Below are 24135 nucleotides of genomic sequence, written 5' to 3'. Positions count from 1 at the left end.
AAAAAAAACACCATTAAGACATCTCAGCCTCTGCTGATAAATTCAGTTCTGACTAGTGATTTGCATTATAATCTGGTAATTACACTCTCAAGTCTCATGTGGAGTAAATATTCAGTCACATTCAAGAATCACTATCCCCCATAATGGTCTTCAGCTCAGCTTCAAGGAACATGGTAGAGAAGAAGGGAAGGTTTGATCTTTCCCTCTCAGTCACTCCCTCTTGTTCTTGCCGTAATGCCCGTGCATGCTCTGAGCAATACTCAGTGCATCCCAAGCCTGGGTGGAAAGGAGAGGTGGAGGAGGGCCTTTTGTGTTGGTCTTTGCTGTCAGAATGGGGTATGTGTGTGTGTGGTTGTGGTGTCCATTCACTTCATGTAAGAGGTCTGCAGAGTGGCCTTCTGCAGCCCTCAACCCTCGCCCCTGGGGAATTCTTGCAGGCAATGCATGGTTCCAGCCTTTGTTCCCTCTGCTATAATTCCAAGGCACAATGAACCACAGGGAGGTGATGTTGGGTGGAAGTTTTGGCTGGCCCCTCAGAACTCCCCCAGTGTCACTTCCTTTTTCTTTTTTTTCTTTCTTTCTTTTTTTTGAGACGGAGTTTCGCTCTTATTGCCCAGGCTGGAGTTCAGTGACGCAATCTCGGCTCATTGCAACCTCTGCCTTCCAGTTTCAAGTGATTCTCCTGCCTCAGCCTCCTGATAGCTAGGACTACAGGCATGTGCCACCACGTCCAGCTAATATATATATTTTTTTAGTAGAGACAGAGTTTCACCATGTTGGCCAGGATGGTTTTGATTTCTTGACCTCGTGATCTGCCCACCTTGGCCTCCCAAAGTGCTGGGATTACAGGAGTGAGCCACCACACCTGGCCCCCATTGCTACTTTCTATACCACCTTTTGGATTTGTATTAGCCCATCCTCAGAATCTTGAGTGCCTTTTGCATTTTCTTCCAAGTTCCCTTGGTGGAAAAACTAAAACAATCTGTACCATATTTCAGAGCCACATTCTGTAGAAAATCATATGTTCAAAAGATTGCAGCCACAATATCTCTCACCCTTAATGTTCTTTTCCAATATGACTTTACCACATCCCCTATTGAGAACAGGAGCCTGTTTCTTCTTCTCTTGGATTTGGATTGGCCCAGGCAACATGCTTAACCAACAGAATGAATCAGAAGGGATGTTCTGGGACTTATGAAACTAGTCCACGAGAGGACTTGTTCTTGGATCAGTCCTTTTCAGACTTGCCATGCCCCAACCAGTGCTGTAGGAAGCCCAAGCCAAATGGAGAGGCCACATACATGTGCTGTGCTTGACTACCCCAGCTGAGCTCCAGGCTGACACTCAGCATCAATTCCTAGTCATATGAGCGTGCCATTTTACATGCCTGGCCCAGGAACCTTCAGTGATCTCCAAATCCAGCTGCCACCTGACTGATACTACATGAAAAATACCAGATAAGGCCATCCGACTGAACACCGTCAATTGATAGAACCATGGAGATAACATTGTTATTTTGAACCACTTTGTTTGGGGGTGGTTTGTTACATAGCAACAGATAACTGAAATATCCTCAAACTTTATGAGAGAGTCTCTTGGGTCAAGTCTTTGAAGAAGGAAGGACAAGTTCAATATTCTTCTTCCCTTCACTCTCAGGGAAATGTTAAGAGAGAGGCAGTTGTCCCCTCATATCCTCTTCTCCCTCTCTCTAATCTTCTATGTATGAAGCAGGGATAGGGCATGGTGTCCTTCAGGATATGCTTAAGTGAATCACCCAGCTCACTATTAATGGGTTATCTATCAGGACATCAGGCTTTCCATGAGATGACAGGTTGATGCAGGAGGAAGGAGCACCTCCCTCTTTCTCTTCGTAGTCATCCATATGCTGCTCATATTGTAATGATAACATACAGACATCAAACCTCCGCAAACATGTGCCAGATGTTCTCTCTCAAGATACAGATAGTTCATCAAGTGACCCTCACAACCTTCTTTTGATACCTAATTAACCTTTTCTTTCATGATTCTCAGCTTTAATATGAATTAAAATCACCTGGGGAATTTGTTTAAAAATTCCGAATCCCAGCTCTATCCTTAAGAGAATGTGAATTTATAGGTTAGTGGGTGTCTTGGTCCTTTTGGGCCATGATAATAAACAGGGGTGGCTTATATAAAAGAGAAACTTATTGCTCACAGTTCTGAAGGCTGGAAAGTCTAAGAGCAAGGAACTGGCAGATTTGGTGTCTAGTGAGGGCCTGCTTCCTGATTCAGAGATAGCACTTTTTACTTGTGTCCTCACATGATGAAAGGGGCAAACATGCTCCCTTAGATCTCTTTTATGAAGGCATTAATCTCATTTACAAGGGTTCTGACTTCATGACCTGATCACCTCCCAAACTCCCCACCTCCGAATGTCATTGCATTGGTGATAAAGTTTCCACGTATGAATTTTGGGGGATGCAACATTCAGACCATAACAGTGAGGCTCAGGAATCTGTATTGTTAAAAAAAACAGCTAAGTTGACGGTATGCGGAAATTTAGGGGACCATGATGTGAGAAAATCTTTCTGACTCTTTTTTCTTTGAGGTTTTTGTCAATTTTTCTTAATCCTTCAACACCTTTATAGGTCTGTGAAACTTTTGAATTATTCTTACCTTGTGTTTGGCAGTCTGTAACTGAACAGGATCTTGGACAAAAGCTGACAGTGAGATAAATGGAATAATTTCAAATCTGTTTAGAGTAGAAGGCACTTATTAGAAACCAGAGGCTAAGATAGACTAAATTCACAGAATATTAAGAGAAGTCTTATCTGAGACCCTCCCTAAATGAATTTCCTGGTGTAAGCTTGGGGATGTGTGCAGTTAGTAAAAGGGCAGTGCAGCATGGAGTATTAAACAGTCTGGCAGGAAAATGTGCCCTGTGTGTCTCTGGAACTCCCAAAGGGAGGACAAGTAGATTACCTGTCTGGCCTCAAAGACTCACTTCATAGTCTTTGAGATGAGGAGAAGGAGGTAACTCTGTAGCTTCCCTGATGAGGACACTCCTACCCCAAGGGCATGCACATTCAGTTCCATTGCTATAACTCGCCAAAAAACCTTCGGATCTGTGGCCAAGTCTCCAGGCCCCAAAGCACTGGCCTCAATCTAGAGAGGTTCTTAAGCTCAAATGCCAATCTCTCATCAGATTAGCAAAAGTATGGAGTGAGGCAGTATTTGTACATTTCTGAGAAACAAAAAATTAGATTTCCAGTATTTTACATTGCCTGGTCATCAAAACCACCAGAACAAATTAGCCAATTTTTTATGAAATAGTTATTAGAATGAGAAATTGATCTACTAAATATTTTCAGGATTTAAATTTCGCAAAAAGAATTAAGACTCTATGAGTTGTTTAGGCCATTGGAAAGTATTCAGAATTTAATACTTTGTTTTGTTATTTCCTCAGTTATTACCTCATTTAATCCAAGAGAGTGAAGAAATGTAAGCAGGGAGAAAGAGCTATGATGTTCTGTGGCTGGAACTTGAGATAGGTTAGTTGCTTACCAGACTAATTTCCATTAATTTCTAGGCACACATTTTCCATATTTCTTTGCAGTGGCCAATAAGTGGTGGTCGTAGGATGGTGGGTGATATGGTTTTGCTGTGTCCCCACCCAAAATCTCATCTTGAATTGTGATCCCCATAATCGTCATATGTCAAGGGAGGGAACGGGTGGAGGTGACTGAATCATGGGGGCAGTTTCCCCCATGTTGCTCTTGTGATAGTGGGTGAGTTCTCATGAGATCTGATGTTTTTATGTTTGACAAGTTTCTCCTTTGGTCATTCTTCTTCCTGCCACCTTGTGACGAAGGTGCCTTGCTTCCCCTTCACCTTCCACCATGATTGTAAGTTTCCTGAGGCCTCCCCAGCCATGTGGAACTGTGAGTCAATTAAACCTCTTTCCTTTATAAATTACCCAGTCTTGGGTATTTCCTTATAGTAATGTGAGAACAGATCAGTACAGTGGTGTTTGATGTGCCTGAATTCATGTCAATGGAATTTGGAGGTAAGTGTTACACACAACTTCAAGTCTTGGCCCATGGAACCTTCTCATATGCAGTTCTTCATGATCCTATCATTGCCTTAATGTAGAAGAAGATGAAGCCTTAGAACATGCTTCTATCACAAGATGGCAGGAAACTGCATCCCTGAATGACTATGTGGAGTAGAGCTTCCTGCTATCTCATTTAATTATTACATGAGCTAGTGTCTTAGTTTATTCAGGCTACTAAAACAAATTATCATAGACTGGGTAGCTTATAAACAGCAGACATTCATTTCTCACAGTTTTGGAGGCTGGGAAGTCCAAGGTCAAGGCCTGCAGGATAGTTGTCTGGTAAGGACCTGCTTACTGGTTACTCTGTTGCCCAGGCTGCAGTGCAGTGCTGCAATCCTGGCTCACTGTGGCCTTGAACTCCTAGGCTCAAGCGATCTTCTCACCTAAGTCTCCCAGTAGCTGGGACAACAGGTGTGCATGACCTTGCCTGGATAATTTTTAATTTTTTTCTGTAGAGAAGGGGTCTTGCTATGTTGCCCAGGCTGATTTTGGACTCCTTGCCTCAAACAATCCTCCCCCCTCAGCCTCTTGATGTGCAGTTACAGGCATGATCCACTGTGCCCAGTCAACATTAATCTTTTCTCTGTGTTCTCATATGTCTGAAGGGCTGAGGAGTCTCCCTTGGGCCTCTTTTATAAGGGTACTCATCCCATTTGTGAGGGGTATACCCCCATGACTTAATCGCTTTCTGAAGTCCCAACCTCCTGCCACCATCACCTTAAGGGTGAAGATTTCTGCATATGAATTTTGAAGGTACACAGACATTCAGACCATAGTACAGAGCAAGTGCAATAAGTAGTTGCTGGCACCTTCAGTGTAGCAAAGCAGTAGGAACTGGTGGGGACTGTGGAGAACACATGCCTGTCCGAAGAGGGCAGCAGCTACCCAGCCATCCTTAGACTGTGGGGTATGTGACCACTGCCCAAAGGCCCAAGCTTCTAGTACTATTGATACAGAAGGGCTGGGCTCCCAGCTAAACCCCACCCTTAACCTGGAACTGCGACCCTAAATGAAAACAGCTGACCTTGTTTTTCCACCCAAATGTTGCCTTTTGGCCTGTCTTGCCCCCATGCTGTGCCTATAGACATTAGCTGGCAGAGTAACACAAGTGGCTGAACATCAGGGATGCTTGTTATTCACACAGTTTGTATCGAGCAGCTGAGCAGTGAGCAGAGAAGTAACTGAGTGTCGGAGACTACAGTTGGAGTCTAACTTTGGATGGTGCAGCTTCAGAGAGGGGCCTGGCCAGAGATGGCTGGGCTTCAGGGAAAGATCACCTTCCCAGCCCTTTCTGCTGAAAGCCACCCTCCGCTCAATAAAGTCTTCCGTATTCATCACCTTTCAAACAGTTCATGTGACCTGATTCTTCTTGGACGCCCGACAAGAACCCGGGTGCTGAGAGGGCAGGGGCTGCCACCCTGACCCTCCACTGAGCTGGTTGACACTTGGCCATCCCCAGAGGACAGAGCTGAAAGAGGACTAGTAGTAACACTTGGACACTGCTGCTGGGCCTGCATAGAGCCTGCTCCCACCGGAGAAGAGTGACTGGATGCTTCCAGCATTTGTTCACTCCGGTTCCCACACTCACTCACTTGCACGCTCCCTCCCATGAGAAGTGGCCAGTGGCAGGCTGACTGAAATGAGTCCCTCCGGTTCCTGCCTGTGAAGGGGGTCAAGGGAACTATCCCACCTCAAGATCACCTTTGGGGTTAGGATTTCAGCTTATCAGTTTTGGGGGAACACATGCATTCAGCCTAGAGCAGTAAGAAATAAACTCTTAATGTGAAATTTTGGGGTTGTTTCAACATTTAATGGACTATTAATATTCAGTCAGCTCCTGGAGGCGCCTATTTACTAATATGTCAGGGGTTCTCACTTTTTCAACATCAAATTTCTTTTGAGCCCCAACGTGATGGCCTGAGTCTCACACGTATTCATTCACCTCTGGAATTCAGAACCATCTGTACGTTTGGCTGACTGATGTGGCAGATACACCAGAGGCCTATTTGCAGTAGACATGGTTGAATCTTGTGGGAGAGAATTTATCCTCAGGGACAGAGATCCAGGAAGATAAGCTTGGCCTGACAGTCAAGCAGTGGTTGTGTGAGGGAAGTGGCTGCTCTGAATATGGCTTTCTGTTTGTTTTTGGATCCATCCCTGGCCCAGTTGTAGCTGAGAGAAAAAGAGGCTTGATAATAAAAACTGAAGAAATTGTGTAATTTGTATCTCTGTGCTTCACTTGTGTGTGCAAAAACCACTATATTTTTCTAAGTGAAATAAATCTCAGTTCTTGTTCATTGGGGTTTGTAGAATATTTAAACTTAGTTATGTTTTGGTGGGTGTCCAGTCTTTACAACAACCAAGGAACTTTTCCAACCCAGAAAATTGGGGGAAAAAAAGTCCTTTGGCCTTCCATCCATCGTTGACTCTTTTGAGATGCTCATTGTTTAGGGTTGTCCCAGTAGGAAATGGATGGCTCTGGGCTCACAATAAGAAGGCTTCCAGGTGGTCAGACCTCAAGCCATTATAAAGCCCATTTCTTAGAGGTTCTGCTGCCCTTGTGTGTGGGTAGGAGGGGGGCACACTGCAAGTTCATTGTCGCCACTGCCTTCTTTTAACTCAGAGAAGCCACCCTAGGTATTGGGGCACTTCTCTTCAGTTCAAAACATCACCTTCCATTACTCTTCCTGACTTCTTCTACCTTTATGGATCTGAAATATGAAAACTCTACTTTCCCCTGGAGTTGTAGTTGAAGGAGAGTTTAGACTTTTACAAACACAAATGCTGGTACCTTCTCGCTGTGGTGAAAGCGAGGAAACGAGGATTTTTGTTATTCCTTTGTGAGTTTACGGCAGTAAAAGAAAAACGACAGATGAAAAAGGCACGAGAAAAGGAATAGAAAGAAAAAGACAATAACAAAGAAACACTAGTCAGTTTTTCTTAACAGTAAATTATTACAACAATTTTTACTGAAATGCCCAATATGCGCAGCAGGGTAGAATATTTCTTTAATTTCCTCCTAAGAGTGTCAAAGGGTATCTTTGCCTAACACCATACGTACTTGGCACTGTGATTGTTCTTCATAGCAGCCATGATCTCCTGCAGGGCAGACCAGAATTAGGCAGAAGGTGAAATGTTAATTAGAAGTGGATGCACCTAGAACAAAAGGCAGGATGTTGGAGGATGGCAGATCACATAAACCTGAAGGCAGCTGGGCAGATGAGAAAGAAACATTGGATCAATCAGCCACATCCTAGCAGATTGGATTTGTTTTGAAGCCTAGATTAGACATCCATTAGAGACTCCAAGAAGTAGTCAGTGGTAGTAGCAGTTGTCAAAGGAAACTTTCCAGGTAGCTAGATTTCTGCAGAATCAGGGATTTCAGAGATACCTTAATTTGATTTAGGGTGAGAATGTTTCTACTGGTTTGTGGTTGCCCTTGATTCCGCAGTAGTACCATTCTGATTGTTTCTAGGATCTGCATGTTGATTCAACTCTTCCCCAAACTCAATGAATTATTGTGTAAACAGCTTCCTTGCTGGATACCAAAACAATTTGGAAATATTCCTGTCCATCCTATGCCCTCACACAAGAGCTCCAAGCACTTTTGAAGGACTCTTAGATGGTGACCCCTCTTCCTGAGCCATCATGAGCCCAAAGATCTTGGCTCTCCATTGTGTCTCCATCTCCCCAGAGCACTGGTCATCATGGGAGATTGGTAGAGAGTGCTTCCTGCTTGCATCTGCTACTCTTCATTTTCTAATTCCACACTGTGTGGAAATCCCAGAATGACAGCTTAATATCTTCCCTCCCCACTCCCTGGTTTGCATTCTTCTAACTATGTGTAGATTCATTTAAAAATTGTTATTTTCCATGTGCCGGAGACTGTGGGTTTCCTCTGGACTTTGTTTTCTCTTCTAAATTGGAGTGAATGTTCCCTAGGCCTCTTTGCTAATAGGACCTTGTCTCCAGGATTACAACTCAGCCTTTCTTTCTCTCCCTCCAACCTCCTCTGCCCCCTCAGATCCCTGCTGGTTTCCTAATACCTTCTCTTGGTTCAGTCTGGCTTTGCTCCTAGCATGCCTTTGTACTGGATGATTGGCTCATTACTGGCGCAAGTTTTGACAGATTTTTAACAACTAGAATCTGAAGCCCAAGAAATAATGTGTAAACCAGATTTTCTTAATCAGGGTTCCTCGTCTGAACCACAGAATATTGAACATGATTTGAATAACTATTTTTTAAATTCTCTTAGCAATGGAATGTGGAAAAGACATTAAAAGAATGTATTAGTCATATAGATGATACTCAGATAAATTAATGTAGTACTAATATTTATGAGGCTTTTTGGTTATAAAACCCACCTTATTTAGGTCCCACCTGCTCCATGAAGACTTCCCTGATTCTTCTGGAGTTTCCTTCTCTGTTCTGTGTCACTTTCTATCTTTACTATATATTTTATCATTTGATTAGTTACTATTTTCTATTATTACCTGATTTACTGTGTACCTTGTTTCCTGAAGTATTAGCTCCTTGAAGGTAGGGTCATTAGTTGGCACTAGGACTGGGAGTATTAAATTAATATGTGCTAAATAAAATTGATCCACATTCTTCTCTACTTTCTTGATGCACACCTGGTATTTGCATAAGGATTGGCCATTGGTATGTTGTTAATTCAATAAACACATAAGGCGCACAAATATTTAGTTTCTATCTTTCTTTTGATCAAACTAGAGATTTCTTCTTCTTCATCTTGATCTAATCAATCATAAAATTCTGCCATTTTATCCATGAAGGTTTCTTAACTTGGTTTCCTTTTCTCCATTGCTATCACTTCTTTAGGTTAGGCCCATTATCTCATTTTTAGGCTGCAGAACACAGTATCTCCTAACTGGATTTCTTGTCTTTGGTTGTACTTCTCTGTAGCAGTTTGGTAAAACTTGTAGTTTCTCCCATGAAAGTGAGCCATTCCTCTCCACTACTCCTCTCTTGAATCTAGGCTGGCCTTGTGACTGGCTTTAAGAAATGGAATGCGGTGGTGATGACATTGTCCACATTGTGAGCTTGGCCTCAAATAGCCTGGCAGATTTCACTCTTGCTTGTCCTAGAATCCTGAGACCATGTGAGTGAGCTCAAGCTAGCGTGCTGGTGCATATGAGGCCATGTGGAGGAAAACCAAGGAGCTCCAGCCGACAGCCTCCTCCCACCACGTACGTGAGGCCAGCCTGGATCATCTAGCTGCCAGCCAATTTGTCAGCTGACTCCAGACACAGAAGAGGGCCAGGTAGAATGAGCTGAGCTGATCTGCTCAGAAGAACTGCCCTCATGATCAAGAGCTAACTATTCATTCTTTTAAACCTCTAGGTTTTGAGGCAGTTTCTTTTGTAGCACAAACCAACTCATACGCCACTAAAAACAAAATCAGACATGTCCTCTCCTTTACTTAAAACCCCAGGATGCTTTCCCCCATGTGCCGTAAATAAGACCCTCAAGATCAGGATCTTGCTGGCCTCTCAAGACTTAGCTTTCATTAATCTGTACCTCATGGTTTTCCCTCTGGTAATGTGGAAACATTTAATTCACCCGTGCACCATGCTACTCCTTCCAGTCCCTTTGCTCTTCCTATACCTCCTTTCACATAGTGACCCTCTACATAATTCTTCAAATTACAGACCAGATCCCACCTCCTCCAGGAAGCCTGATGGGTTAGATGCCTTTCCCTATGCTTTTGTGATATTCCATTCATATTCCTACCACTACAGTTAAGGATTTTCTTTTAAAATATTTGTGTTAATACCCCCTAAGTAGATGGTGAGCTTCTTAAGGGCAAGATTTGTATCTTGTTTTCATTGTGTTCCCTCTGTCTAGCAGGGTGAATGACTATTGAATAAATACATACCCCAAGTTTCAGGAATGTAAAAGTGTGGAAGAAAATGGTACCCATAGTTTGTGGCTACTTTGTACCTTCTAAAGGTCAAATAACCACCCATGATTTTAATCTATTTATTTTCATGTCGATAAATTCTATTTTTCTCCTTTCCAACTAGTTGCTTTCTGCTTGATATATACTTTGTGGATTCAAATCAAATTAGAAGCAAGAACACAGAGAATTTTTTTTTTCTCACTCACAGCAGTTGTAAACTGTCATGCTTACATTAAAATGCTTCAAAATGTAAAACTGAAAACTGGTCTTACTTTTTCATAATTCTGAACTCAGAACTGATGAATTCATCTAGCTTGGCTTCCTAGAGAAATCCTACAATTAATTTCAAAGTAAACTCCTACCCACCCATAGAAACCCACCTAGCAGGAAGGCTGTTCAGGTCTCAACATTTATGAGCTATGAATGTGAGTGTTGACTGAAAGTCTTTTACTAACCCCAGGTGGAGAAGTGAGGCGTTTGTGTGGCATGAGAGGTCTATGGCAGTCATGCCTGTGGCAATGCAATTCTCAGCTCTATTGAGAGCAACACATGGGGCTTCTTCTCCTTTTTTTTTTTTTTTTTAAATTTCTGTTACATGCAGAGGCAAGTGCCCACTGTTACATCAATGAAAAAATTGTGTATCCAAGTGATCTTTTAATCCCTTTGATTCATTGTGTCTCAAAAATCACACAAATGATAACCTATGAACACATCAATAGGAATGAAGGTTGGAAAGAAAATAATCCAATGAAAACAAGAAAAATTAACATATCTCAGAATCACCACCCTAATATCATACAATGATGGATAAAATAAGTACATAACACACATACCCTCTCTGCCCACAAAATTGTGGCAAGGCTGAGTCAGTCTATGTACAGAAAAAGATATGAATATTTTGCTTGGAAATGCAGTCTGAAAACAAAGAGAGGAAATGACTTAGCACAAGATTTGCACTTGTGCTCTGAGCACAGCAAATCAAGCCGAACTACCTGAACATGCCACTCGCCTTTAGACATTGTCGGCTAATCATTATGTCATACTTTTAAAGCTTGTTTAAGATTTTGGGTTTGTCTGTGAGGCTTCTGTTATGTGGCTTCTAAGCAAAAATGATCCCAGTTGTGATCTTGGAAATGCAGTTTTGAAAATGCTGATGACAAGCAATGCTGTATGAGGGACTTGGGTAGAAGTGATGGAGTCATACTCTCTGCCCTGATTACAAATGGGACAGCACTTGTTTGGATCGAGCGTCACAGCACAGATAATTACATAAAATGGGAAGGGGAAGCAAGATGCATGTACCATCATTCTAATGAGATTGTTTTCCTTGTTGCAATATTGATTTAACTCAGGACAAAAAAGTACTCCTTTTTGTGAGTTTTGTTTTCCTGAGTCTCTCTGAACTTGGGCAGGTTACACTTGGCAAATTACAGTGGTGGAGTGGGAGGCAGAGGTTGGACATGAGGGAATGGAAATTTGCAATTAGATAGGCATGCTTAGGGTAGTTAATTTTATGAAATGGAGGCAAAAGTAAAAGCACAATTTGGTGGATCAACGGAAAGCCAAGTTTGATGGTATTACGTTAAAAAGTGATATGTCTATTTTTGTCCATCAAGGCTCGATTTTCAGCTCAGACAACAATAAAGTAGTTGCTAGCTCTACAGAAGAAAGCAAAATAGAGCTTGTGTGCTAACTAGAGAACATGGGGTGGGCATGTGCAGAAAACTGCATGTGACCTATGGCTAGAGAATAGTGTGTGGCAGTGAGCAAGTATAAGTAGGCAAAAGGGATAAAAAGTTACAGGATGAGCCATTATTAGTGGGGTGTTTTGAAGGCAAAATCTCCTTTTACTGAAGATAATCAAATGTACCAACAAAGGTCACTTATTTTTAAAGAAGATAGTAATAAAGGTCCTGAATGAAGGAACTACAACCACTGTAGGCAGGTGTGGAACAAGCACGGTGTGGATAAGGGTCTCCACTAGTTTCTTCAGTGGAACTAGCCCTTTAATAAAGCAGTGGAACTGGGTGGTCTACACATGTGTTGTCCAATAGCCACTAGCCACCTGTGGCTATTTAAATTTAATTTAAATTAATTAAAATGAGATGAAATAAAAAAATTCTATTCCTCAAGCATATTTACCACATTTTAAGGGCTCAATTACTACACGTGCCCAGGTCCTAGCATACTGGGCAGCACAGACAAATCAGTTCCATTATTGTAGAAAGTTCTATTAGACAGCACAGAAAGCGCATTGTCTTGGGAGCCTGGGAGTGAATCCTGAGTCTGCAACTTGGTGATGGAGTGGCCCCTGTTTCTTCATATTTAAAATAGGGCTGGGTGATATAGTACCTACCTCCTGGAGCTATTATGAGGATTAAATAAATGAGTTATTTTTGAGTAAGTTGTGTAGAACCATGCTTGGCACACAGTAGTGTAATATTAGTAGTTTTTAAATGAACGGATGCCTGCTGCCTATCTTCTATAGTTTGTATATATTTAAGCTCATGTTAATTTTTAGTGGTAATGATGACTAACATTAATTGTACACTTAATCCTTGTGGGCTTGATGTTTTCCTTCTCTTGATTTAAGTGCCATTAAAATTTCATGAGGAAGACTTGATTATTACTTCATAGATGAGGACACCTGTAATTCCAGCACTTTGGGAGTCCGAGGTGGGTGGATCATGAGCTCAGGAGTTGGTGACCAGCCTGATCAACATAGTGAAACCCTGTCTTTACTAAAAAATACAAAAATTAGCTGGGTGTGGTAGCAGGCACCTGTAATCCCAGCTACTTGGGAGGCTGAGGCAGGAGAATCACTTGAAACCGGAAGATGGAGGTTGCAGTGAGCCGAGATGGCGCTACTGCACGCCAACCTGGGTGAAAGAGCAAACTCCATCTCAAAAAAAAAAAAGAAAAAATGAGAACATTAAACATATAGATCATTCAGAAATAATTTCGAACTTTGCTGACTATTAACTGCTGTAGCATTTACCAGCATGATGAACTAGCAGACTCCCAAGTCTATGCTATATTGACTTTTATCCTTTAAACTAAATGTAACACATGTCTCTCCTGGCTTTAATACTGAGTTAAAGAAATGTTCAAGAATATCTGGTGTAATAGTAACAGCTAACCTTCACAAGCACTTAACATATGCATCACACAGTATGTAATATGTGCTAGTCACTGAGCTAGGAACTTTATATGCAGTATATTAATTGATTTTATCCTTACAATAAGTCTATGAGATACAAACTAGTATTACCCCTTTTTATAAATGAGTAAATTTAAGCTCAGAGAGGTTTGGTAAATTGTCTAAGTTCATATAACCAGTAAGTCACACAACTAGCCTGAGGACTCAAATCCTATTTGTAATGCCTGTTTTCGTAAGCCCTATGCATGCTGTCTTTCAGTATAGAGTACAGGAATACACAGGTAGTTGACCTAGGGGGATGCTGCCTGACTAGTGCAAATACTGGTGCTCAGAACAAAGTCAAGGAACTTCACTTAATAGCTACTTAACTACTTAAACAAGGCTATTTCAGTCCTGTGTGCTATGCATGCATATCCTGACTCGCCCTTTCCTTGGGGAAAATTGGGAGAAAAAAGTACATACATGGAAATGTACTATTAGCTACTGCAACAGATTTGGCAACGGCTGTGCACCACAGCCTCTCAGCAAAGGAGGAGAATGTCCCTGCTAGCAAGTGCCTGCTTCCCAAGCTCAGTTCCATAGGATTCCCCCTTTGCACACTTCCCAGTCTCCTTTGGAATCAGCTGGATCCCCGTGAGAAAAGGAAAAGTAGTGTATCTGGGAAGTCAGATCTAAGCAAAGACCAGCTCTCTGCTTGGAGTTCTCAAAATAATTTTCAATGAGATAAAGCTTCTTGAGTCAGAGGATATGACATTCTCATTTGCATGATTCAGAATGGCAGTGACGCCACGGGCAGTCAGTCATTGGAAAGGAGTTCCCGAACATGAAACACTGAACAATTAAACAGGCACTGTAGCTGGCACCGAATGAATTATCTTAGATAACCGAAGCCTGTTCCATTGGGCCCAGCACAGGAAGCTGGTGACTATCAGAACTTCACAGTAGGTTATTCCTGTTACCGCCCTAACGTTTTCCTGGTGTGGGGACGGATGGCCGATAGGTTTTAGAAGGACAGAAGTTGCTGAACTTCTTACCCTGAGCATAGTATACAGTGCTTATTTACTTACACCTTTCTCTTTGCAATGGCTCAGAGAACTATTCATATTGTATTACAATGGGAATTTGTAACCTGGTAGCCACACAGAGGAAAAAGCTCTTTAAGTCATCTCGAAGTCATATACAGAAGGTTGATTTTGTGTCCTGAGAAAAGGGTTCACAGTTTCTATTATATTCTGAAAGGGGCCTCTGGTTTCTAAAAGAACAGAACTTTAAAAAATACTTGGTATTTTAAAAAATACTTGGGAATGTAGGCATGACTGCCCTGCCAGACTTAGCTACTAACAGCCCATTTATTTGGTAGGCTTCCTGTTCAGTCTCTTCTGTTCCCTAAAAAAGTTGCCGTAATTTCGAAGATAAATAGACTCAGAGAATTGCCCTGTGTGCTTTTAGAATCAATCACAGTTTCCACCTAAGTAGGAGTTTAAGATCTCACCCGTGGATTTTCAATAGTAAATGATGTCAATAGTAAAGATGAGGTATTTGTAGAGCATCCTGGCTCATGGGGAGAGCCAGCTGTGTTCATTTTCTCTTTGTGACTATGCACACTAGTGCTGGCAGGCCTTTTGACAACTGAGGACTGCATTTCTAACCTCTATAGAAACCCAGCCTCACCCTTTCAGTGCACAGGTTCAAACTTGCTTCCTCTCAGGCCACCTGGAGCAAATCGTCCTTCTATGGTGATGTCAGTCCCTATAATCTCATCCAGTGGGTGAGCGTATCACAATCAGAATTTGGTGGCTGGTTTTAGAGAAAAGCTGTGGATTGTGAAAAATGGGTCTGATCAAGTGGCAATCATGCTAGGAGCTATAGGAATGGGAGGAAATAGGACTCACTATAAATTTCTTATGTGACGTGTTGACAGTTGAAATAAGCCACTTGCAGCAGGAGAAAACCTGTCAGCACTGCCTCTACTTTTTGCTCATCCCACCGTCAAACTCCAGTGCTATCTTTTCTATGGTGATTCATCAGGGAGGCATTTGCTGCCAAGAAATCACTCATTTTGGTTTTCTATTTGCTACTGTCATTAGCTAAATCCAAATTGTACAGCAAGATTGGGAAGAGAGAGTTAGAAGCAGGCATCCTTATAAAGTTTTCTACAAAGGTAACTTTTCCCCCTGTAAGCTAAAAGTTATAAGAACAAATAGTTCAACTTGTATTTTACTGTGTGGACAGAGAGACAGAGTTGGTAATGTTGACATCAGTAGAAAATGAAAACATATTTTGTTACTGCTCCCTATCACTTCTTTCTACTAAACCAAAGAATGGTTGGAAAAAATGAAAAAATCTTACATTGTTATTGGGAATAATTGGTCAAGAAACTCTTCTGTTTAAAAAAATTGAAGTTATTTAATTATAAAAGATTAAAATGCAAGAAAAATTCACTTTCAACTACAATTTTGCTGCCACAACTGATAAAAACATGTGGCATAGTAGAGATCTCATTTAGAGTTCTTACTTTGATGAAAGCTAGGAGACTGTTAGATTTTGGGGCTCCACCCAAGACATACTGATCTCTAGAATCTGCATTTTAATAAGACTCTCAGGGAATTTGTATGCACATTTAAGTTTGAGAAACTCTGATATAGGGTAATATTTCTCAAACTTAGATAACCACCATAATTGCTTATGTGTAGAGCTCTTCAGAAATATTGTACAGAGATAATGAATGAGTCTTTTTCGACTTACTCACTTGTTTAACAAACTTTCTCCTTTACTTCAGTGAGATGTTCACGGGTTACCACAGCAAACTGACTAATCCTGGTTTGTAGCTCATTCTCTAGTATTCCAAAGCATTTCTGCACACTCCACTTGATTGTATACGCTTACCAGAGACTATTGTGTTTATTCATAAGCCTGCTAATGATGCAATGTAAATAATGTAAATTGATAAAATCTGAGTGTGAAGAGAGTGATACCGTTTATTTGTTGTTGTATGTGGACAAGACAACTGTAAGTGATAAAAAAAATTGTAAAAATCTAAGACGTTAGGCTCCTGTTTCTTTACAAAGTCTTGAAGGCTTCACTCCAAAGAAACTAAAACTGGAGACTGTATATCTTGTCTTTTTGTGTGAAATACACAAGAAAGATGACTTTACTGTTTAATCAGTAGACTTCTATAAGAAAAAGTCCATACTTGACATAAAAAGTCTGTCAAATGCATATGTTTATATTTTAGTTTCATATAAAGGATTATACCTTAAAGATGCACATATGTCATATTTTGTTCTGATTTTTTGCTTTATGAAACTTTTGGGCTGAGCAAATTGTATGCTAGTTATAATTTTGTCGGGGTTTCTACTACACATATTTCCAGATCTCGTCCAAGACCACTGGATTAGGATGGGGCTTAGAATATGTATTTTTAAAAAGACCTGCCATTCAGCTAGGATTGGAAATTATTGAATTAGAGAATCCTGGTTGACCAAGCAACGTTACAGAAGTAGAAAAACTTTTACAGGTTTAGATATTTTAAGAATGTTTCTAGCACATTTGCTAAAGAATTCCCAGAATTTTTACAATAAAAAGCAATCTCAGCTGATTCCACAGATAATCTTTTGGATATTGTCTCCTTTCCTAGTATGATGTTTTTGAAGTTTTCCTGGGACTGGACCAGCTGGTCCCTCTGAAACTGTCTGTTTATAAACCAGGAAGAGGGAGAGCTTTGGATCAAACTTTCCGTATGTCAGTTTTGGAATATCTAAATTTTCCTCTACACCCCAACCCCACTGAAGTTGGTCAGAGAGGCACACATACTTTGGGGAGATTCATTACTCTCTAGTGACTTCCTGTTTCCTTAGTCACTGTTAAACCTACATAAGAAACTGAGCAAAGGGGATTTTGAGAAGATTAAGCTGTACTGATTCCCTCTGGACCAGCGGACTAATAAGCTTGTCCTTCGATCCCCTGATCCGGTTTATGTAGCCACTGTATATGCCTTCCAGGCCCCTGCGGAATCCTGGATACTGGTAGGTTATGTATCTATGGAAAGATAAACAACCTTCACATGACAGGAGGGCTGGAAAATGAGATTATCACCTGCCTTTTAAATTAGAGATGGCAGCTACACTTATTCCTGGATCAGATTTGAGTCTTGTCTTTAAGGCTTTAAGAATGTACGTTTTAAAAATGATGTTTTAAGTGAGCTGTCTTCTGGACTTGCCACCCTGCCTGCGGTCCACTCTTCTAGCTGCTCTGCATAGCTCCAATATTTGGCTGTCGGATACATACCCAATATCTACATGAGCATTTGTTTATATTAGGGCCTTTGCTTTGCAAGTGCACATTCTGGCTATTTTGCATGAAAAATGCCATGATTTATTTTGATGTGTTGGATCTGGGTTGGAATATCTGCTCGATGTCGAGGTGATTGCGTGACCATGCTAAACCTAGGCCCACTTAGTTATAACTGGAGACAACACCACAGCACTGTCTCCCTTGGCTTCAGAATCTGGCTGTCTGGTTATAATTTGCCACCCACCTCCTTCTCTCTAATTACCAGTGAGACTTTAGAGAAAGAGGTAATCCAAATCCAAGCACACTAAATGCATCAAATGTCTTTGAGAAGAGATCTGCCAAGACTCTGGGGTAAATTCTATGGTTTCTCACATTATGCCTGTGTTTCCCAGACTTGCCTGATCTTAAAAGTCCTTGTGTATGGTGTGGGATGAGGAAGGGCAGTACTTAAAAACATATAGATCCCAAGCCTTCCCAGGAATTTTCACTCACTTGGTCTGTTGGGGGTGAGAGCAGGTGATCCTTATAAACAGATAAGTTCAAGACTCCCAGCTTTAATGTTTTGGGATTTATTTCGTTCTGATGCCCTAATACTGCAAGCTCAATAAATTATGACCAGGGATGTGTGTGAACACAGTTAATGCACATGGATGAAGCGTGCTAAATGCTTCTTGTGATTCTGAAAAAGTCAATGGCAGCATGTGATGCTCACTTGTTCTAAACAGTAGAACTGTTCAAGAAAACCTTTGCAGGCCAGGCACGGTAGCTCAGGCCTGTAATCCCAGCACTGTGGGAGGCCGAGGCGGGCCGATTACCTGAGGTCGGGAGTTTGAGACCAGCCTAATCAACATTTCCAGAATTTTTGGTTTGTAGCTCATTCTCTAGTATTCCAAAGCATTTCTGCACACTCCACTTGATTGTATACGCTTACCAGAGACTGTTGTGTTTGTTCATAAGCCTGCTAATGATGCAATGTAAATAGTGTAAATTGATAAAATCTGAGTGTGAAGAGAGTGATAACATTTATTTGTTGGTACTAGAAAAAAAAAAAAAAAAAGTAGCCGGGCGTGGTGGCACATACCTGTAATCCCAGTTACTCAGGAGGCTGAGGCAGGAGAATCACTTGAATTCAGGAGGCGGAGGTTGCAGTGAACCGAGATCATACAATTGCACTCCAGCCTGGGCAACAAAAGTGAAACTCTGTCTCAAAGAAAGAAAACCTTTCCAGAACCTATGATCTAATCTGAACTCCAAAGAATATCACAGAAGCTAAAGTTGGCCTTATTTATAATAATGCAGTCAAAACAAGCAATTCTTAACTCATAGTGGTTGCAAAGATCAATTAACACCATATCCAGTCATTATAAAATAAAAACGCCAAATTTTTGATATTTTACAATATCAATACTATTAAGTTAGCATGTCAAAAAGGAAGCTTCTTATACTATATCTAAATGTATGTATTGTATACATACACATGTGTATATGTGTGTGGATACATATGCTATTGTTACTGGTGGAGGGTGCCCAAGTTCTTGGCTTTTGAACAAATGCACAAAGCAGGGAAAGAATGAAGCAACAAAAGCAGAGATTTATTGAAAATGAAAGCACACTCTGGAGGGTTGGAGTGGGCAGAGCATAGGGGCTCAAGAGCCCTGTTACAGAATTTTCTGGGGTTTAAATACCCTCTAGAGGTTTCCCATTGGACACTTAGTGTAGTCCCCATGCAAATGAAGTAGTGGCCAGCAATCAGTCTGATTGGTTGTGGAAAGCAACCAGTCAGAGACTGAAGTGATGTTACAAAGGTTACACCCTATGCAAATGTCTGATTGGTTGTGGAAAGCAACCAATCAGCGGTACTTTCAATTTTCCATCTGCCACGCAGAAAAAGGGCAGGGGGGAGGTTGCAAAGAAAGTAGTGTGTGGTCCTTTGGTTACTTAGGTGTGGTAACTTGGGGTTTTCCTTTTGATTTAGTTCTAGGAAGTCAGTGTGAATTGGCCTTAGGTTCCCTGCCTCCAGATCCTATTCTCCTGCCTCACTATATACACATATCTTTATACATGTAAGGTACATGAATAACACGAGGTATGGAAACTTTATGGCTGGTACCTGGCTTATGTTAATTTTAGCATTGGAAACAGTTCAAATGGAAGAGAGCTTACAAATAATTCATTTCAACTACTTCATCTTACTCATCAGGATATTGAAACGTGGGGAGGCTAAAATGAAACAGATGGTTATTGTTGGAGCATGGACAAGAACTGTTAATGTCAATATTTTGCTCAGAGCACATTTTAATTTTATTTTTAATCAGATTTATCAAAGCATAATTTATGTGATAGAAAATGCACCCATTTTCAGTGTTCAGTAAGCTTTGACAAATGTATGCCCTTGTGTAACCACCGTCCTGATCAAAACAGGTAACATTTCCATAACCCCAGAAATTTATCTCATGCCCCTTTGCAGTGCACTGCTCTGATCTCGATCATTATAGATTAATGTTACCTGTTCTAGAATCTCATATACACAGAATCATACCACATATGCTCTTTTGTACTTGGCTTCTTTTGTTCAATGTAATGTCACTGAAATTGATTCATGTTGTTGCACCTTTCGGTATTTGTTCCTTTTTATTGCTGACCAGTATTTTATCGAGTGAATATATCACAATTGGCATATTCATTCAGCTGTTAATGTACATTTGGATTGTTTGTAGTTTTTAGCTCTTATGAATAAAACTGCTGTAGACATTCATATACAAATGTTTCTGTGACTATAAATTTTTATTTTTTTAATTAAATACGTCGGAGCAGAATTGTTGGGTCATATATGTATATGAGTGGGTTTGAAGTAGTGTCTCATTGCAATTTTAATTTGCATTTCTCTGATTACTAGTGACCTTGAGCATCTTTTCATGTACTTGTTGGCTACTTGTATTTCTTCTTTTGCTTGTTCAAGTTTTTTGCCCTTTTAAAAAAATTTTTAACTTATTTTATTTTATTGTTTATGTAGAGATGGGGCCTGGATGTCTTGCCCTGACTGTGTGAAACTGCTGGTCTTAAGCGATCCTCTCATCCTGACCTCCCAAAGCATTGGGATTACAGGTATGAGCCACTATGCCTGGCCTCTCTTTTTTATTGCATTATTTGTCTTATTATTACTGACTTGTAAGAGTTCTTTATGTATTGTAATATAGGCTCTTTTTGAATATATGTATTTCAAATATTTGCTCCCAGCTTTGCTTGCCATACCATTTTCTTATTAATGAATTAACTAATTTGTTTTAGGATTTATTTTATTTGCTCTATTGGCTTCTTAGCTAAACTTCTTTTTATTAATATTTAGTAGTTGTTCTAGCCCTAAAACTTATCAATGTTTACTATTTCACACTTCATAGTTCCTAGTTAACACTTACACTTAATATAACTTACACTTAATATAACTACACTTAAAACACTTCTCATTGCAATAACCTTATAATAGTTTAATTCCATTTTCCACTCCACCCATCCTTGGTGCTATTTTTGTGCCATTTTTTGCATATAACATAAAAAGTCCACTGTTTAATGCCTTTTTTTCCCTTAAATAGTCAGTTGTCTTTTAAGGAAATTATAAGAACAACAATAAAAATGTATTTGTTATTTACTGTTTCCAGTGGGTTTCAATCCTGGTATATTTCAGTTTCTATTTGATAACATTTTTTTCCTGCAGCTTGGAGAATAGCCTTTAGCATTTCTTCTAGTGCAGATTGATGCTGACAAATTCTTTCAGCTTTTGTTTATCTTAGAATGATTTTTCAAATCCTTTCTTTTACAGGATATTTTCAATAAATATATTCATCCTTGTTGTTACGTTTCTGGTGATCTTCATTTTCCTGTGTAGATCCATATTTCCATCTGGTATCATTCCCTGTCTACCTAAATCTACCTCCTTTGCCAAATAATATAATAGAAATAATCTGTTTTTATGTATTTATGTATGTATGTATGTATGTATTTATTTATTTATTTATTTATTTATTTTAGAGGGAGTCTTGCTCTGTGGCTGAGGCTGGAGTGCAGTGGCATGGCCCCGGATCCCAGCTCACTGCAACCTCCACCTCCTGGGTTCAAGTGATTCTCGTGCCTCAGCCTCTAGAGTAGCTGAGATCACAGGCAGGCACCACCATGTTTTTGTATTTTTAGTAGAGATGGGGTTTCACCATGTTGGTTAGGCTGGTCTCGAACTCCTGACCTCAAGTGATCCACCCACCTTGGCCTCCCGAAATTCTGGGATTCCAGGCATGAGCCACCAAAAATAATCTCTTTGAACTTTAGTTTTCTCATAAGCAAAACAGAAGGATTAGACTGGATTGTGTTAGGGTTCCTACATGTTGTAATATTTTCAAGAATCTTCTAAAAGTATGTTTTGATTACTGGGCTTATTTTAACATAAGTTCCACAAGTATCTTTTGCAATAGCTAGCTTTTTTCTTTATAGAAAAAATTTGAATAAGCCTTCTCCTAAAAGAACTTTATTCTTGAAACAAGACAGCTCTGTAAAAACATACCTGTTTGTTTTTGCATCTAATCTCTCCTTTTATCATTTTCTACTGACCTGTTGGCAGAGCTCAGTGATAACGTGACTTTTCCTCAGTTGATTTCAGTAAGTTGGGTGCATGACTTAGCAATTTGTAAAACGCTGAGGATTTGTAAAAAGGCTGAGGCCTGTTCTGATAGTAAAGCAAAGTAGCATAAATGCAAATATAGCTATTCACCTACCAGACAAAAGTCTTACACTCTGCCTTTTATCCCTAGTTTGGCTGAGCCTTGACACCTATCAGCTCATTCTGCTTAGTACAGGAGAAGCCTAGCCTAGGCCTAGGTCTACAGTTGACCTCTTTGGTGCTTGGTGTAGTTGCTCAGAATCATGGGTAAGTGTGAGTGCCTCAGGTGCAGACAGGCCGCCTTGTTTGTTCGGGTAGTGATCTGGCTTTCTGCCTTGGGTTCCTGATTAGTGTTCCTAGTCCTGTCTGTGCCTGGTTCCATATTCCAGCCCATTAAGCCAGGAACGTGATATTCTTCTCAGATCTTTCCAGGGTCCTTCTCTAGAGTCTCTAGATCCCAAATAATCATAGTCACTTGACTTGAGCCTAATACAAAACAGACCATTGTCTTAGGACAGTGATGGGACCAGACACATGACAGTGGGTGTCACCATGCCCTAAAACCACCGCTGCCACCCTCTTCTGACTAAGTGAATATTCCCCTTCGATGACAGCAGCAAACAGAACCCACAACTCTGTTTTTATCGTCATTCTCTTAATCTTTGTTTTAGATAGGAATAGAAGAATGTCACTTCTTATGTATTACGGAGAGAAGTGATTGACTTAGAACTGTGTCAAATTGCCAATTTTATGGATAGGATGATGGGACTCCTGAATGGAGAGGAGAGGCTGCTTTGTTTTAGCATTCAAAATTCCATAGCGGATGTGAGCGTAAACTTTCTCTAAAATTCTGGAGAAAATCTGAATGTCATTTTTTCTCTGTGCTTCTGGTATTACAAGGACTAGAAGTGCTTGCTGTGTAGAAGCTCTTTAGTTTCATTAGATCCCATTTGTCAATTTTGACTTTTGTTGCCATTGCTTTTTATGTTTTAGTCATGAAGTCTTTGCCCATGCCTATGTCCTGAATGGTATTGCCTAGGTTTTCTTCTAGGGCTTTTAGGGTTTTAGGTCTTACATATAAGCCTTTAATCCATCTTGAGTTAATTTTTGTATAAGGTGTAAGGAAGGGGCCCAGTTTCAGTATTCTGCATATGATTAGCCAGTTTTCCCAGCATCATTTATTAAATAGGGAATCCTTTTCCCATTGCTTGTTTTTGTCAGGTTTGTCAAAGATCAGATGGTTGTAGATGTGTGATGTTATTTCTGAGGCCTCTGTTCTGTTCTGTTGGTCTATATATTTATTTTGGTACCAGTACCATGCTGTTTTGGTTACTGTAGACTTGTAGTATAGTTTGAAGTCAGGTAGTGTGATGCCTCCAGCTTTGTTTTTTTTGCTTAGGATTGTCTTGGCTATATGGGCTCTTTTTTGATTCCATATGAAATATAAAGTAGTTTCATGTAATTCTGTGAAGAAAGTCAATGGTAATTTGATGGGGATAGCATTGAATGTATAAATTACTTGAGTAGTATGGCCATTTTCACAATATTGATTCTTCCTATCCATGAGCATGGAATGTTTTTCCATTTGTTTGTGTCCTCTCTTATTTCCTTGAGCAGTGGTTTGTAGTTCTCCTTGAAGAGGTTCTTCACATCTGTTGTAAGTTGTATTGCTAGGTATTTTATTCTCTTTGTAGCAATCGTGAATGGAAGTTCATTTATGATTTGGTTCTCTGTTTGTCTATTATTGGTGTATAGGAATGCTTGCAATTTTTGCACATTGATTTTGTATCCTGAGACTTTGCTGAAGTTGCTTATTAGCTTAAGGAAATTTTGGGCTGATCCATCTCACGTGCAAAGACATACGTAGGCTCAAAATGAAGGGATGGAGGAATATTTACCAAGCAAATGGAAAGCAAAAAAGAGCAGGGCTTGCAATGCTAGTTTCTGATAAAACAGACTTTAAACCAACAAAGATAAAAAAAAAAAAAAGACAAAGAAGGGCATTACATAATGGTAAA

At 40.3% G+C, this 24135-nt stretch overlaps 1 protein-coding gene across 1 annotated transcript in view; it reads left to right on the top strand.

Moving 5' to 3' along the window:
- N6AMT1 (N-6 adenine-specific DNA methyltransferase 1) overlaps positions 1-24135 on the top strand; it is a 349821-nt gene that overhangs the window by 241182 nt on the left and 84504 nt on the right. Inside the window, exon 10 of the transcript XR_004183359.1 lies at positions 20486-20577. The gene's annotated coding sequence lies outside the window, so the exon portion shown is untranslated. The remainder of the gene's footprint in view (positions 1-20485; positions 20578-24135) is intronic.

Source organism: Papio anubis, chromosome 4 (genome assembly GCF_008728515.1).
Source record: "Papio anubis isolate 15944 chromosome 4, Panubis1.0, whole genome shotgun sequence".
Taxonomy (NCBI): Eukaryota; Metazoa; Chordata; class Mammalia; order Primates; family Cercopithecidae; genus Papio; species Papio anubis.
This window is presented reverse-complemented; position numbering and strand designations above follow the sequence as displayed.